The sequence below is a fragment of the Podarcis muralis genome, chromosome 2 (genome assembly GCF_964188315.1).
Source record: "Podarcis muralis chromosome 2, rPodMur119.hap1.1, whole genome shotgun sequence".
Classification (NCBI taxonomy): domain Eukaryota; kingdom Metazoa; phylum Chordata; class Lepidosauria; order Squamata; family Lacertidae; genus Podarcis; species Podarcis muralis.
The window spans coordinates 72,478,348-72,494,315 of NC_135656.1; the positions used below are offsets into that span (position 1 = coordinate 72,478,348).

A 15,968-nucleotide genomic window follows, 5' to 3' on the forward strand; every position below is an offset into this window, starting at 1 on the left:
ATCCAGTATGGTGCTCCACGTAGAACTAGGTGGTAATAAGCCCAGAAGATCACACCTTAAGGAGCCCTTGACAGCAAACTACTCAGCAGGGAGCATCCCACCCTGTCACTTCTGAATGAGAGTGAGTCACGTGTCTTAGATCTAGATGGGTATATAGTATAGTCACCCATAAAATCATAAACTGTCTTCCCTAGTTCCAGGCAGTACAAGGTCTATTATTTCCCCACAAGCACTCTGCTGGCAGCCCATGAGACTTGCACCATGATGCTGCTTTGAGAGTCAAGGCCAAAGGCCATGATTCTTCACATGCTTTCTTTAGAGTTGAATGAGAATGTCATCCCGGGCCCAGTTCAAAGAATAAGCAGCCATGTGCTGGCTGCTTGAAATGCCACAATGTGGAGGCTATTCCACCTATGACTCACTGGACTAATTGTGGCACGCTGGCTGAGAGGGAGCTTAGACTTTCCTTAAACTGAATTCCTAGACTTTCCACTTAAAAGATTTCAGTGGCAAAGCAGGAGAACACCCATTCCTGAGACCATAGACTGGAGTTATTACTACCCAGATCAAGCAACACTGGGCTATAATGGTGTATTTTCAAGAGTGCATATATAGCAAGGTTTTCTCATTTTATTAAAGGGCAGGGTCATAGTCCAGTTTCAAAGCACAAGTTTCAGATGTAGGGGAAGAAATTCAGTATAGCACTAGGCAGATCACTCTATCAGCACAAGCATTTCTGCTAGATTGATGATATTATCTGTCTACTCCTCTCACTATGCACTGTTCCTGATTCCCCCCCCCCCCCACGTTAACTGTTTGGAGCCATGAGACAAGATAGGCCTCACTGCACTAGCAAAAGCTGTTGTGCAGGCTTCTGATGGTGAGGCTTGCTAGTTGAATCCCTCCCATCTTGAAGTCCATGTTTTCATTGGTGTGTGGCTTGCAGTGGAGTAGTGAAAATAACCAGAGTTGCTCAGCATGCTGCTGCAGACGACATGTGGAACAACCACTGCCAGATTGCATTTCAAGGTTCCCAGGAAGACATTGCTGATTTTTCCACGTGAATTGATCCTGCACATTCTGAGAAATCTGGAAATCCATTCTGAGAGGAATTTCCTCCTTGAGAGAAGTGTATTTTTAAAACATCTCTTTCATATTTAATTTTCATAAGGTCAAGTGTATCGTCACTCTGTAGCAAGCTTGTGCCTTGCAAACAGACAAATTCATTCCCTTGCCGTTGGTTTTCTTTTCTGTCACTCAATGCTCCATAGCTCCTGGAATCCACTGAACATGTTTGTTTGTCTGTTCCACAATGGACTTCATTCTACAGTGCCTTTTATTTGAAAGAAAAGAAAATGTTTTGTATTTCTGTATACTATGAGGTTCACCTGAATATGGGCTGTGTGTGTGTGTGTGTGTGTGTGTGTGTGTGTGAAGGCACAATCTTGCTACAGAGTGATGATACACTTGACCTTATGAAAATTAAATATGAAAGATTATATATATATATATATATATATTTGCTTTCGTAGATTTTCACGGGTACAGGAATGCAGGTTTTGGTGTCCTCGGGTATCTTCCCGTGTAAAAGTTGGGGTGTCTAGGCGACGTTTCGACGAGGTCTCACTCGTCATCTTCAGGCTGGTGCTTTCGGCTTCTTGTTACTGGAACAGAGCTCTGTTCCAGTAACAAGAAGCCGAAAGCACCAGCCTGAAGATGACGAGTGAGACCTCGTCGAAACGTCGCCTAGACACCCCAACTTTTACACGGGAAGATACCCGAGGACACCAAAACCTGCATATATATATATATATATATATATATATATATAATCCTCTGTGCTTTCCACTTACATTCCTGTTGGCACTCAGACTGATTTTGCTATAGGAAGGAATTATCTGCTATATATCCAGGCTGATAGCTACCTGGATCTTTTAGAACTGATGGCAAAAGAACTGAAATGCCTCTGATTCCGATGTTATGGAGAAGTAGAGCTGTGTATCATCAGTGTACTGATGACACCTTGCTCCAAAACTCCTAATGACTGTGCCCAATGGCTTTGAAAATATGAAATAGCACTGAGGGAGAATAGCACTCTGTGGAACCCCATAGCAGAAGTGCCAGGGGGCCAAGGAACACTCATCCAGTGCTACTGTCTGGACACAACCCTGAAGTTATGAGTGGAACCACCAAAATACAGTGCCTCCATTATCCATCCCACTAAGTTGGTCCAGGAAGATACCATCAAAGGCCTTTGGGAGATCAAGTTTCTTGACTCCAAGACATATCAATAATGTAACAGCACCAGCATAATAGCCTGTGTGCAGAAACCCTTACAGGGGGGGGGGTGTATGTGCTGGTACGCTCCTGATTCAAGAGGTCTCAGGCCCCAAGTAATCAGGTTTCAGGGTTTAGGGGGTGGAAAGTAACAGTCAGTCTAATGGGACCAGTGGCACAATCCAGGTTTAGTGGACAACATTGTTCAAGACAGGTAGGCTTAGCATGAGAGAGGAGGACAAGGTCCTGCTGTGACTGAAAATCACATTGTGAGGCTGGTTGGTGGAGCCAGACTGATCCTTGCCAGCTAGCTACTGAAGCCTAGATGGCACCCTTGAGAAACAGAGCTTAGTCTGGAAGGCACATGCCGGGAATTAGGCCCTAGTAGCACAGGGACACGGGTGGTACTGTGGTCTAAACCACAGAGCCTAGGGCTTGCCAATCAGAAGGTCGGCAGTTCGAATCCCCGTGACGGGGTGAGCTCCCGTTGCTCCATCCCTGCTCCTGCCAACTTAGCAGTTCAAAAGCACGTCAAAGTGCAAGTAAATAGGTACCGCTTTGGTGGGAAGGTAAACGGCGTTTCTGTGCGCTGCTCTGGTTCGCCAGAAGCGGCTTTGTCATGCTAGCCACATGACCCGGACAAACGTTAGCTCCCTCGGCCAGTAAAATGAGATGAGTGCCTCAACCCCAGAGTCGTCTGTGACTGTACTTAACAGTCAAGGGTCCCTTTACCTTTACCTTTACTTTTACCTTTAGCTTTAGCTTTAGCTTTAGCATAGGAGGTAAGGCAGCAGAGCCTTGCTGCTGTGGGAGCCAGTTTGAGACCTGGCTTCCAGTGTCTCGTGGGTAGCTAGACTGTTCTTTCACACTCATAAATAGGTCTCGTTTCAGTGAAAGAAAAGCAGCCAATTAGCCAGATCACATTTTGAAATGAGCTGTGTGAAGGCTGTTGTTTCCCGCAGCCCCAATTAACCTTTCATAAAGTCATACTGTTCCCATTTCAAAGTGGAGTTCTTTGAAATTATAGACACATAAATGCTATGATCACTCCAGCTGATTTTGAACCTAAAAGTATAGCAGAGGCGCTTTCTATTGGTGTCTGCAAACTTCCTAGACTTGTTAGCAAAGCGCAATCTAGTAGTCAGAATCTGACAAATTACTTCCAGCTCTACATGGTGATGTTTCATGCTCATTCTCTTTGAAAATATAGTTAATAGCTCAGTAGCTTTGATTAACCTTTTAAGGGAGTGAATTGTGACAGCAGTATGTGTGTATACTCAAGTTGGGTAGCTTTTACAGACTAGTTCTCTAATTGGTTCAGAAATACATGTTATTTCTCTGCCTGTTGGTGGGAGGAAAGTATGAAAGCTTTTGCATTTGTCAGACATAATGAAAGGATTGTCTGGTCATATTTTCATGATTCTAGTTTTTAGTCCAGTATCTATTATGTTTAACTACAGTTCATGCCTCAAAAACTATTTTCTAGGAATTACTTGCAGTCATATTGTTTGTACCACATGGATGTTTAATGCATCAGGCTTCTAAACTCTGCAAATTACCTCCAGGTTAAATGTCTGCTGGTATATTGCTGCTGACATCATAGATGATCGGTGAACAATCCAATTGCATACAAGGTCGTGAATGAAAGACGTGTTGATTCACCAGATAAACACACTTAGAAAGAACTCTATTACAAACATTCTGAGAAAATCTTGGAGCAACATTACTGGAAAGTTCCAAAAAGAGAGCGCTAAAAATAATTCCTGCACATTGCATTCTAGGTTTCAACACTACAATACTACCATCTGCTGGTAAAGGTATCTCAATGTGAAAACAAATAGGATATATGTATTAGGGAACTAGAACACCAGTTGGGACGTGAGTGTATATGGATAATATATATGGCATGGTCAACTTTCATTTATATTTGCAGTACTTATGTGTGTAGTGCAGGATATTTAGTGGGCATCTATTGATGTCAATAGGGAACATCCAACTAATTCTGGTGGAGCAGGCTTTGATCGATGAACACGCTTCAACCCTAGGTTAAGAACATTTAAATATTGTTTTGTTCTGAGGCACTAAAGTGAATGGAATGTCTAGGAATGTCAGGCATCGAGCCAGAAATAACTATAAGAACAGGCCTACTGGCTAAGACCAAAGTCTCATCTAATCCAGTATTCTATTTTCATAGTGGCCAATCAGATGCCTGTGCAACAGCACCTTCCCCTTTTGTGATCCCCAGCAGGAATGAATGCTAGTAGCCATTGATACCCTCCATGAATTTTTCTAATTACCTTGTAAAGCTATCCAAGATGGTGGCCATTACTACATCCTGGGGGAGCGAATGCCATAGTTTAACTATGCACTGTGTGAAGTATTTTCTTTCGTCTGCCCTGAATCTCTCGACATTCAGCTTCATGGGATGACCACAGGTTGTAGTATTACGAGAGAGGGAGAATAATGATCGTCTACCCACTTTCTGCGCACCAAATTTAATACATCTCTTATTGTGTCCCCCCACCCCTTACTTGCCTTTTCTCTAAAGCACCAAATGCTGTATAACCTGTCCTCATAAGGGAGTTGCTCCAGCCCCTTGATCATTTTGGTTGACTCTTCTTGGATGGCATTTTCCAGCTCCACAATAACTATTTTTTTAAAAAAAATATTTTTATTAAAGATTTTATTGGTTTACAAAAGCACATGCCTTGTCTCTTTTTTCAGGTTGTACCAGTCTTTCTTACAAACCAGTGACATTTGTTGTGAGGCATTAGTGTTGAGTATAGGATACGGTTGGGGAAGAAGAGGGGGGAGACGAGAGGTGAGGTGGTGAGTTTATATTCTTTTGTATAGAGTACATGTGTGGTTTTGTGTGGGTAGGTTCTCTTTCTATCTGTTACATTTCCTTGCTAGTGGAAGGTATTGGGGGGGGCAGGGTGTGGTTGGTTGTCTGTGGTTGACTGCAGTGGGGTTTGTTTGCATTTATGAGGGGAGGAGGGTTTGTTGGATCAGGTAAGTCATATTGATTTGTATGCTGTCAGTGGGTTCTTGTTATTGTCTTGTTGAACTGTGTAATAATAATAATCATCATAATAATCTATTATTTATACCCCGCCCATCTGGCTGAGTTCCCCCAGCCACTATGGGTGGCTTCCAATCGAGTGTTAAAAACAGCATTAAATATTAAAAACTTCCCTAAACAGGGCTGCCTTCAGATGTCTTTAAAAGATAAGATAGCTGCTTATTTCCTTCACATCTGCCCCACAGGGCAGGCGCCACTACCGAGAAGGCCCTCTGTCTGGTTCCCTGTAACCTCACTTCTCGCAATGAGGGAACTGCCAGAAGGCCCTCGGTGCTGGATCTCAGTGTCCGGGCTAAATGATGGGGGTGGAGATGCTCCTTCAGTATGTGATAAAAGGGAGACAAACTGGGTTGAAGGTGCCCTCTTTTATTTGTCCCCATGTCAGTTTCAGTTTATTGCTTAGCTTTTCTAGTAAGGGCGTTTCCCATACAATTTGATACCATCTGCCACTTCTGGAGTTGGGTTGAGGGAATTCCAGATTGGGAGGGTTTAGAATAAATAGGTTAGTTTTGGGAGGGTGATCATTTTGATCATGGCTATTTTGTCTGAGAGGGTGAAGTTGGTGTTGTTCCATTTCCTCAAGTCCCTGTTATTTGTCGCCACAGGGGCTTGTAATTGTGGAAGTACAGTTTGTTGAAGTTTCTGGTTATTTGAACCACTAGGTACCTGAATTTGGTACAGCAGTGATGTTGGTGAATTCCTTTTGGGTATGCAGGAGGTGGGGGATGTTGAAGCACATAGCCTCAGATTTTGCAAAGTTTACTTGTAGGCCTGACGCCATTGCAAATGTGTTGAGTTCTTTCGTTAGGGTGGTTGCTGTGCTTATGGGGTCTGGTGTTGTGACCATCAGGTCATCTGTGAAGAGCCCTCGTTTGTAGGTTTTACCTTTTATTTCCACACCCTTGATATCTGGGGCTGCTTGGAGTCGGACTGCTAGGGGTTCCAGGGCCAAGATTAATAGGAAGGGAGACAGTGGGCATCCTTATTTTGTGCCTCTTTGGGTTGCTATGGTACTGGAGTCCATATTGTTAATTCTGAATTTTGTCAAGGCTTGGGAGTAAATTTGTTTGAGGATGTGTAGGAAGTTGGGGCCAAATTTCATGTTAGGTAATACTCCTTTCCATTCTGAGCAATCAAAGGCTTTAAGAATGTCTAGGGACATGATCATCAGAGGGAGTTTGGTCGTTTTGCTGTGTTCTCCCAGATTCAGTAGTTTCCTAATGGGGTCTGTTATGTTGTGACCAGGGACAAAGCCTGCCTGGTCTGGGGTGATTAGTTTGTGTAGGAAGATTTTTAGGCAGTCAGCAAGGACTGATGTGAATATCTTGTAGTCTTGGTTTATCAATCCCCTCGCATTTAGTGTAATTGCTTTTAAGCTAGCCATTTTGTATGTCTTTTTTATAGGGTGATTCCCTGCCAACCCGTCCGGGTTGTTCTGTGTTTCTCACCTTATATTGTCTATCGAACCTGTGTGTTGTGCTGACATATAGTGTGGTGGGTGGGGGTAGGGGGTTAAAGTTAGGGATGGACTGAAAATTGGGGGTAGGTTATAGAGAGTAGCCTATAGGTAGTTATATAGGTGTTTGTTTGGGGTAGCTTGGACCATTTGGCTCCCAGCCAGTTGGTCCTGGTCCTGTGTCTCAGCTGACATGGATGGCCTTGTTTGAGAACAGGCCATCCTCCCTTTCGCTTGTGATAGGGATGGATCAGTGAGACAGTGCCAAGCGCCTTTGGGGCACTTGTGTTGGGTATAAAGTTTATAAACAATATCAGTATTGTTAACAACATTATTGATTTGCTGGGGTATTAGGGTAGGGATGTGAGTATGGGCACACTCGGGTGCCATCATTATGTTAGTTATTTGTCAGTTTTTAGCCTGTTTGCTGGTTATTTAATTGGGGATGGGATGTTGTTTTAGTTAGTATGAGTTCACCTTTTTCTGTTTTCCTTCTTTTACCTGCGTATTTTGCTTTTTTCATGTGTGAGGAAGGGGACGGAGAGGTTGGGGGCGGAGGTGGGCTCTATTTTTGTTTGTGTGCTTATTTTTTGTGTATAGTCATTGGAGCGAGGGGTGCGTGTGGTTGGGGGGATGGGTTGTTGGGGTGGGTGGAGGTGGAGAGAATGGAGAAGTGTCATCTGGGTTGGCCTATGGAGGCATGGGGTGGGAGGGGTGGCAATGGTGTCATCTGGGTTGGTGTTGGTGTGGGAGGGGTCTCTGTGGATAGCAAGGGGGAGGGGAGGAAATAAAAAAGTGGGGTTCACCAGTCCATTGCTTTGAGGTAGTTTCTGTGTGCTTCGTTTGGCATTAGTTGATGTTGTAGGGTTGTCAATCTGTGGTGTGTGGCTTTAGCTGAAGTTGGTTCATAATCTTGTGTTGTGTGTTTGGCAGGGCTGTTCTGTGAGAGGTACTTGACTCTCTTGGTTTGCATTGCCATGTTGTTTCTGTTGTTTCTTCTTTCCCTTGTTGACTGTCGTCCAATCGTTCGCTGTATTTTCGTCTTGGTTGTTGTTCAGTGGATCTGATGGTTGCCATTCTGGTGGAGGGTTAAGTCCGAGGTTCTCCAATAGTTGCAGGGCTTCAGGTATGTCGGTGGCTGCTGCTGCATTGTGCATGTCATTGTCAGGATGCTGTCACTGGCTCCTAGGAGAGTATAAAGACAAAAAATTATTACAGTCCTTCTTTATTTCAGACTTTACAGAGAGTGGCTATAGAACCCAGCCTCTTGGGTAATGGCATTCTCCTGAATGAATATCCACCCCCTTGCTGTCCCACTTCCTCATTTGTCAACATCATCACCTCCTCTATGGGTGCCGCTAAGTACCCTCTGTCTTTGAGCTCTTTGCTTTCCTACTTTTAAGGCTCACCGGGTTCTGGGGGATGGTGGATCTGGAATGCTTTCTAGTGGTAATGTGTCAGCCAGCTGCTCTGGCTCTGCCTGCTCCTCATCTCCCATTATTTCCCAACTTTCACCCTCATCTGTCTCTGAGCTGTGACCTCCCATAAACCCCTGTTGTAAATCTATACTGTCTTCCTTTTCCTCCTCCCTGGAAGGGTCAGGATGGGAAGGCGGTCTCCACCATTCCTCCTCCTCTGCCCAGCCCCTGACAGCCATCCATCACCCTGCACTCCCTGAACAAGGAAGCAAGGTGATGAACCATCCACTACTCTGTGCCTCAACAGAAGCAAGGCAACTGCTGCAACAGCATACAAGTCAGCCCACCCCCAGGCCACATACATGAAGTGGCATCCCACCCCTTAAGCTGCACACCTTACTAGTGAGGAAGTGGCAACTGCAGAGAATTTGCAACAGGCCAGGCACCCATGAAGATGTGCTTCTGTTTAAACGAGTCCAGCATTCTAAACAATTGTTTTCTCCAGAATAGGAGAATCAAGCTTGCTCCATCTTTCATATGAGGGCCCTTTAGATATTTGAAGATGGCTATCATATCGCCTCTCAGTCTCCTCTTATCCAGGCTAAACATACCCAGATCCCTCAACCATTCCTCATAAGTCTTAGTTTCCAGACCCTTTATCATATTGGTTCCCCTCCTCTGCACATATACCAGCTTGGCGATATCTTTTTTAAATTGCAGTGCCCAGAAGTGGACACAGTACTGTAGGTATGGTCTAACCAAGGCAGAATAGAGTGGAACTATTACTTCTCTTGAAGTAATATACCTCTGTTGATGCAGCCTATAATAGCATTAGCTTTTTTTGTTGCTGCATTGCACTGTTGACTCATGTTAAGCTTGTGGTCCACTAAGACCCCTAGATCCTTTTCACATGTACTACTAGCAAGCCAGGTGTCCTCCCCCATCTTATATTTGTACAGCTGGTTCTTCCTGCCTAAATGTAGAACCTTACATTTGTCCCTACTGAAATTCATTTTGTTAGTATGGGCCCAGTTCTCCAATCTGTTAAGGTCATCTTGAATCCAGATTCTGTCTTTTTCTTGTTCCACCAAAGCTTAGTTTAATTTCTAGCTGGCTTTGAAGCTTGGCAAGCGTCTGGAGTGGGATGGCCAAACAAACCAATGATACGCAAGGCTGTTGGGTTCAGAAAAAAGTTCACACAAGCCTTTGATCATTAGCCAACAGCAAACCAAGGCTTCAAAACATGGTTTGCTGCCAGAGAACAACCCATGGGCTGCTGGGCTAGGGCCAGACATTCAAACAAACAGATTACATATCATGGTTACCTGTGAAGACTCACAAGAACTATGCTACAAAAGCTAGAATGTGATAAACTACTAACACAGTTGAGAGGAACTGATTTAAAGTTTGGAAGTTGTCAAATAAGGGCCTTTAGCAAAATAAACTTTAAATTAATATTTAATTTCCAGACTCATGAAAGATTAAAGAAGAAAGGGAACTTTTGCCTTCTGGGCACTTCTACTTTCCAAATCTTCAAAAAAATAAAAAGTGAACATCAATAAATATAATTCAAATGAGTGAAAAGATCCTATGGCACTCACAACTCCTACGGGCCCATCAACATATCCTTCATCCCTGTCTCACAGGAATCCTTAGCTCTTTGAATCACTATGAGCACAAAGGAAATTACAAAGGGTTTGATTTTTATCACAATAAATATATATCTAAAGGAAGATCTGAGATCTGGATTTGAGGTCACAGCACTATTTGGGGAATACTCCTATGAGGTGCAAACAAATACAGCCGAAGGAACCAGGCTAGTCTTCTCTCTGTTCCCAAGTGGCAATGGTTCATTAGCTAACTCAAAGGAATTTATGACCTAGCACTTTTGTTGCTGCAAGAACAAGCTGGGCAGGGAAATGGTAAAATGTTAACTGGCTCAGAGAATAGAGCATCTGCACAAAAGAAAACAATGGATAGATGGATTGGGGGTGGAGGTGCCAACTTGAATAAAATATTGGGGAAACCAGGTAAGCCCCACCCCCTATAATTGATCACAATACGTGGCACATACACACCATTTGAATGGCAATGCCTATCAACTTTGCCCCTCAAATATTTTAGGGTGGAGGTAAAGGGACTTTGGCCCCTAGGAACTGGCTCCTATGATGCGGGGGGAGGGCTGAAGGTTAGCCACACCACCAAAGAAACTTCCCCTGGTTGCAATCCAAAGTTAGAACTGTTTATCCATTTCCTGGTAAGATTTTGCAGCAGTTCCTCATTTACATTTGTATACCTTCTATTTATTATATACTAAATGTACAATATTATTCACCAGTATAAAAAGCCAGTAGTAATAGGTGAAGTATTAGAAACTGAATCTTTGACCTTAACAGAGATAAGAAAAATGTACTACCCTTGCGATATGCTGTAAGGACTTTGTGCTCACCTGAGGAATATATTTTACTGAGAAAAATTGACTTCAATCTCACATTTATCTCAAAGGTTTTTCTGTGAGTTCTCTGGTACAAAAGCAACAGCAGGAATACCTGGACTTCATCCCATGTTAAAATGAATATATTAACATAAAAAGAGTGCTGCTGGATCAGAACAAAGACTTATTTAGTCCAACATCTTGTTCCTCACAGTGGCTAACCAGGTGCCTTTGGGAAGACCACAAGCAGGACACCAGTTCAATTGCTCTTTACTCCTATTGCTCTCCAGCAACTGGTATTCAGAGGCATGGTTCTTCTGATTGTGGAATATACAGCTATCTTCACTAGGAATTGAGAACCTTGTTCTCCATGAATTTGTCTAATCCTCTTTTAAAGCTGTCTAAGCTGGTGGCCATCACATCTGGTGGAAGTGAATTCCATAGTTTAACTAGGGGTTATCCGTACTTGCCTTTTGCCTTGCTCCTTCCAGTTACAGGTCCATGCTTTCAAACTCCATGTCTGAGTTTTCCCCACGAAAACCTGCTCTTTAAAGCTCAATTGGAGCAAATGACAATTTGGTTTTTCTTCTGATTGCCATTTGCTCTGATTGAGCTTCAAAGATGTTGATGCTGTAAGCCCACCCATCCTATGATTGAGTTTTATATACAGTGGTACCTCGGGTTACATACGCTTCAGGTTACATATGCTTCAGGTTACAGACTCTGCTAACCCAGAAATAGTACCTCTGGTTAAGAACTTTGCTTCAGGATGAGAACAGAAATCGTGTGGCGGCGGCGCAGCAGCAGCAGGAGGCCCCATTAGCTAAAGTGGTGCTTCAGGTTAAGAACAGTTTCAGGTTAAGAACAGACCTCCAGAACGAATTAAGTACTTAACCCGAGGTACCACTGTACGTGTGTGTGTGTGTGTGTGTGTGTGTCTGTAAATAAAACCTTATATCCTAAATACACTATAGTCATTAGCTAACAGTTGCAGTTCAGGAGGACTAAAGCTCAGAATGAGCTCAGGCTCGCAAGAGAGGTTAAAAATAATAATAAGGTTCATTTGGCTATGTTTGAAGCAAGAGGAAGAACAAGCAAGTAGTAAATCCTCTGCATGGAGAAGGCAGAGAAATGCTATTGGGTGACAGGCAGAAGGCAGAACTGCTTAACACTTCCTTTGCCTGTCTTCACCCAAAAGGAAAGGAGTGCCCAACCTGGTGATCACAGAATATATGATGGAAAGAGGGAGCAGCAGCCAAAGGTAGGAAGAGAGGCTACTTTAAATGAATTCAAATCTCCAGGGTCTGATGAGCTGCAACCAAGGGTACTAAAGAAGTTTGCAAATGCAATCTCAGAGCGTCTGTCTATAATCCTTGAGAATTATTGAAGAACAGGTAAGGTCCCTGCAGACTGGAGCTTGGCAAATGTTGTCTCCATCTTCAAAAAGGGGGGAAAGAAGACCCAGATAACTACTAACCAGTCAACTTGATGTCAATACCAATAAAGGTCTTGGAACAGATAATTAAAGTTGATCTGTCAGCACTTAGAAAAGGATGCTGTGATTACTAAGGCCCAGAATGGGTTTCTCAAAAGCAAGTCATGCCAGATGAATCTCGTTTCTTTTTTTGATTCAAGCTTGGTGGATCAGGGGAATGCTGTGGGAGTAGTGTATCTTGATTTCAATCAGGTTTTTTTTCCTTTTCTTTACAAAGTTCCCCATATTTATGTGGAGAAACTGGTAAAATGTGGGCCGGATGAGGTTAGTTAGGTGGATTTGTAGCTGGTTGATCAAACCCAAACAGTGCTCACTAATGGTTCCTCATCATCATGCAATAAATGTGCATTCTGTCGTTTACATCTTTTGTAATGTTTTGAAATCTTTAAGATCATATGTCAGTTTCCTGTTAATTATGTTGCTTTCAACATACACTTTGTATTTCATTTTCTTTAGTAATGTTTTATTCTGGATCTTTTTATTTGATGTTTTAATGTGTTATAAACCAATGAGATTTTTTTTTTATAAAAATGAAGCTATTAATAATGATTTTGAATTATTGATCAGGGTAAATCACTGACCTAAGTATTAACACCTCATATTCACAAATGATGTGAGAAGGCTCTAGTATCAAGAGTTGCCTTGAAATAGACAAGTACACCATTCAGTTTCTCCTATTGCTGCAGCATTCAAACAGAAAAAGCCACATCTCACTTCCTTCCTTTTGTGCAAAGATTACAGATATAATAGGGATCCTCTCACAGCCTGGACATTCCAACCTATCCTTCATCTGTACAGGGTTTTAATTTTTCCCCCAGTTTTAACAGAATGATTCTAGTAACCTAAGCGAGTGCTCATCTTGTATTTTAAGGAAAGAGGATTCATTAGTACTTGTAACTTCTGTCCTAACCCATATAGCTGCTGATGTGCAGAATGCAAAATCCGGTTTGATCCCCAAGGCATTTAATTGAATTCCCGATGGGGTTTTATGCTGCTCTCATTATCAGTGTCTTAGTGCCTCTCCCATTAGTGCATTAAGCAACATTAACATCTGTCACACACAGTTTGCTTTTCCTCTCATCTCCTCCCCATTGAAGTGGAATTATGAGTACTGGGGAAATGCCCTAATATAAACACACATTCATGTGCACGAGACTACATACAACATCTTCGCTGGCCCTCCTTGTTCTGATAAAAATGTAGCATCATTTGTTCCCTTGTGAAGTTAACATGCTGAACATTAGAAGCTGAAAATTTTACTACGATGTAAAAATCTTATCAGCGCTGATGGACAGTTGCTGTGGAAACGGTAACTTTTATGTCTTCACTGAGCATTTAAACCCCCCCCCCCCTCCAAACACATTTCTGCACATTATTTTTGCCTCAAACTGAAAGCATGTCTTGATTAATCAGTATAACTAACTGGTTAATGGCTTCGTTAGAGAGGGAAAACAACACTCCAATTAATCTCCAGTGGCCTTTTCTGCATCTAGGGAGGAACTTGGTTCCAGGGCAGACGTTACCAGCAGGTCTAGACAAGCAGAGAGGATTCTGCTGGGGTGGGGGAGGCACAGAAAGGCTCTCTGGGGATGTATCGATATTCTGCAACAGTGGCTTTTAGGATCAGTTACTGGTTCCATCAACTGGTTGACAGAGCACAGTTAAATATCTCAAATTTGTCCGTCCTTTTCCATTAACCAAGTAGCATGCCAAGCCGGTCCAAAAGTCAGTTAAACGGATGAAGTGTTGCTTTTAAATAACAGTATAAGGATACAAACAATTTGTACCCTAACACAATACAAAACAAGCTGAGGCTTAGCAAGATACAAATCCTGTATTGCAAATGCAAAAAGCAACTGAGCATAGCAGAGAGTTAATAACATACCTCATAACTTGACAAGTGATCCCAACCCAAGTGGGATTAGGAGCTGTTGCACTCAGGCCTTCTCAGAGGCCCAGGCCACTTGCAACTTTTAAGGCCCCTTAGCCTGTGGTGACCCAGTATGGCTGCTAGTTCACAGGGATGTAGCATGTAGCCAATGAGGTCACAGGAGCTTGAACAAGTTGTTCTGCATTTGAAAAGTGTCACTTTGGTTCAAAAGTGATCCCACAAGATGGAGATAAGACTAAAACTGCAGAGTTTTGAGAAACTAAAGAACAAAGTGCGAGACTGGCTTCATTATTATCAGATAATGGAGGCATATAATTTAGACAAGAAAATTGGCTTCCAGGTGGAAAAATCAAAATTAGAAACAGAACTGTTAGAACCCAAAACTAAGACTTTGTCAAGGATGTATAACTTGCTGTTGAAATGGAATACTCAGGATGAAACGGTGAAATCTGTTATGATTAAATGGGCACAAGATGTTGGACACAATATTATGTTTGCTGACTGGGAACAGTTATGGACCACAGGTATGAAGTTTACGGCATGCAATGCCCTAAGAGAGAATATTATGAAAATGATATACAGATGGTACATGACCCCAGTCAAGCTAGCAAAAATCTATCACTTGTCCAATAATAAATGTTGGAAATGTAAAGAAACTGAAGGTACATTCTTTCACCTTTGGTGGACGTGCCCAAGGATTAAGGCTTTCTGGGAGACGATATATAATGAATTGAAAAAGGTATTTAAATATACCTTCTTGAAGAAACCAGAGGCCTTTCTCCTGGGCATAGTCGACCAATCAGTGTTAAAGAAGGATAGAACTTTCTTTATGTACGCTACAACAGCAGCAAGAATACTTATTGCAAAGTATTGGAAGACACAAGATTTACCCCTGGAAGAATGGCAGATGAAGGTGATGGACTACATGGAATTGGCGGAAATGACTGGCAGAATCCGAGACCAGGGAGAAGAGTCGGTGGAAGAAGACTGGAAGAAATTTAAAGACTATTTACAGAGAGACTATAAAATTAATGAATGTTAGAATGATGTTGGATTGAAATTAAGTGGTTTCTAGCTGTAATGGTATAAAAGAATATGAAAAAATGGTTTTTTATAAGTAAAAATTTAATGATATAATAATTTAAGATTAAAGACCTGGGTAGAATAAAGAGGGAAAGAAACTGCTGAGCTAATAAATTGAACTGGAATACAAAAAAGGGAGGTATGAGGAGGTCCGGGAAACAAGTAAATGAAAAATAATGTGATGAAAAGATTGATTGTTTTTAACTATTTTTATTTTGTATTTTTTCTTTTTCTATTTTGTAATGTAAAAACCCTAATAAAATTTTTATAAAAAAACAAAAAACAAAAGTGGTCCCTGCTGTCAAAGCTGCTTTTCTGCTGGGAGAAAAATTGTGTGGTCTCCACCTGTTCTGGTTTTCTCCCCATCCTCTTCTTTACAAAGAAATACAGTGGTACCTCTGGTTGCAAACGGGATCCATTCCAGAGGTCTGGCCTCATCCCAAGGAATTCGCAACTGGAGGACCGCTTCTGCGCATGCACACATGGCGAAACCCAGAAAAATACTTCAGGTTTGCTGCGTTCGCACCCCGAACTTTATGTATCCAGAGGGATACGTAAGCGGAGGTACAACTGTAGTGGGAACTTTAAACATTGCAGTTTTATTAACACTTAAGGGATCCTTGCTGTCACAGTTTCTAGCATGGGTTCATGCCACAATAACCATAAATAACTCAGAAGCAAGTCCCACTGAATTCCACAAGGATTGTTCCCTGATGTGTACAGAATTGTAGCCTGAATTGGTTAGTCTTCTCACACAGGACTGTTAACAAACGCTCCCTACACTTCCAGACCTATGTGAAAAGATTTGTTTCCTTTCCAGTCACTAAATCTG

General features: G+C 42.3%; 1 protein-coding gene across 1 annotated transcript in view; it reads left to right on the forward strand.

The window, feature by feature from the left end:
* MAPKAPK3 (MAPK activated protein kinase 3) overlaps positions 1-15,968 on the forward strand; it is an 89,847-nt gene continuing 73,879 nt past the window's right edge. Inside the window, exon 1 of the mRNA XM_077924753.1 lies at positions 1-121. The gene's annotated coding sequence lies outside the window, so the exon portion shown is untranslated. The remainder of the gene's footprint in view (positions 122-15,968) is intronic.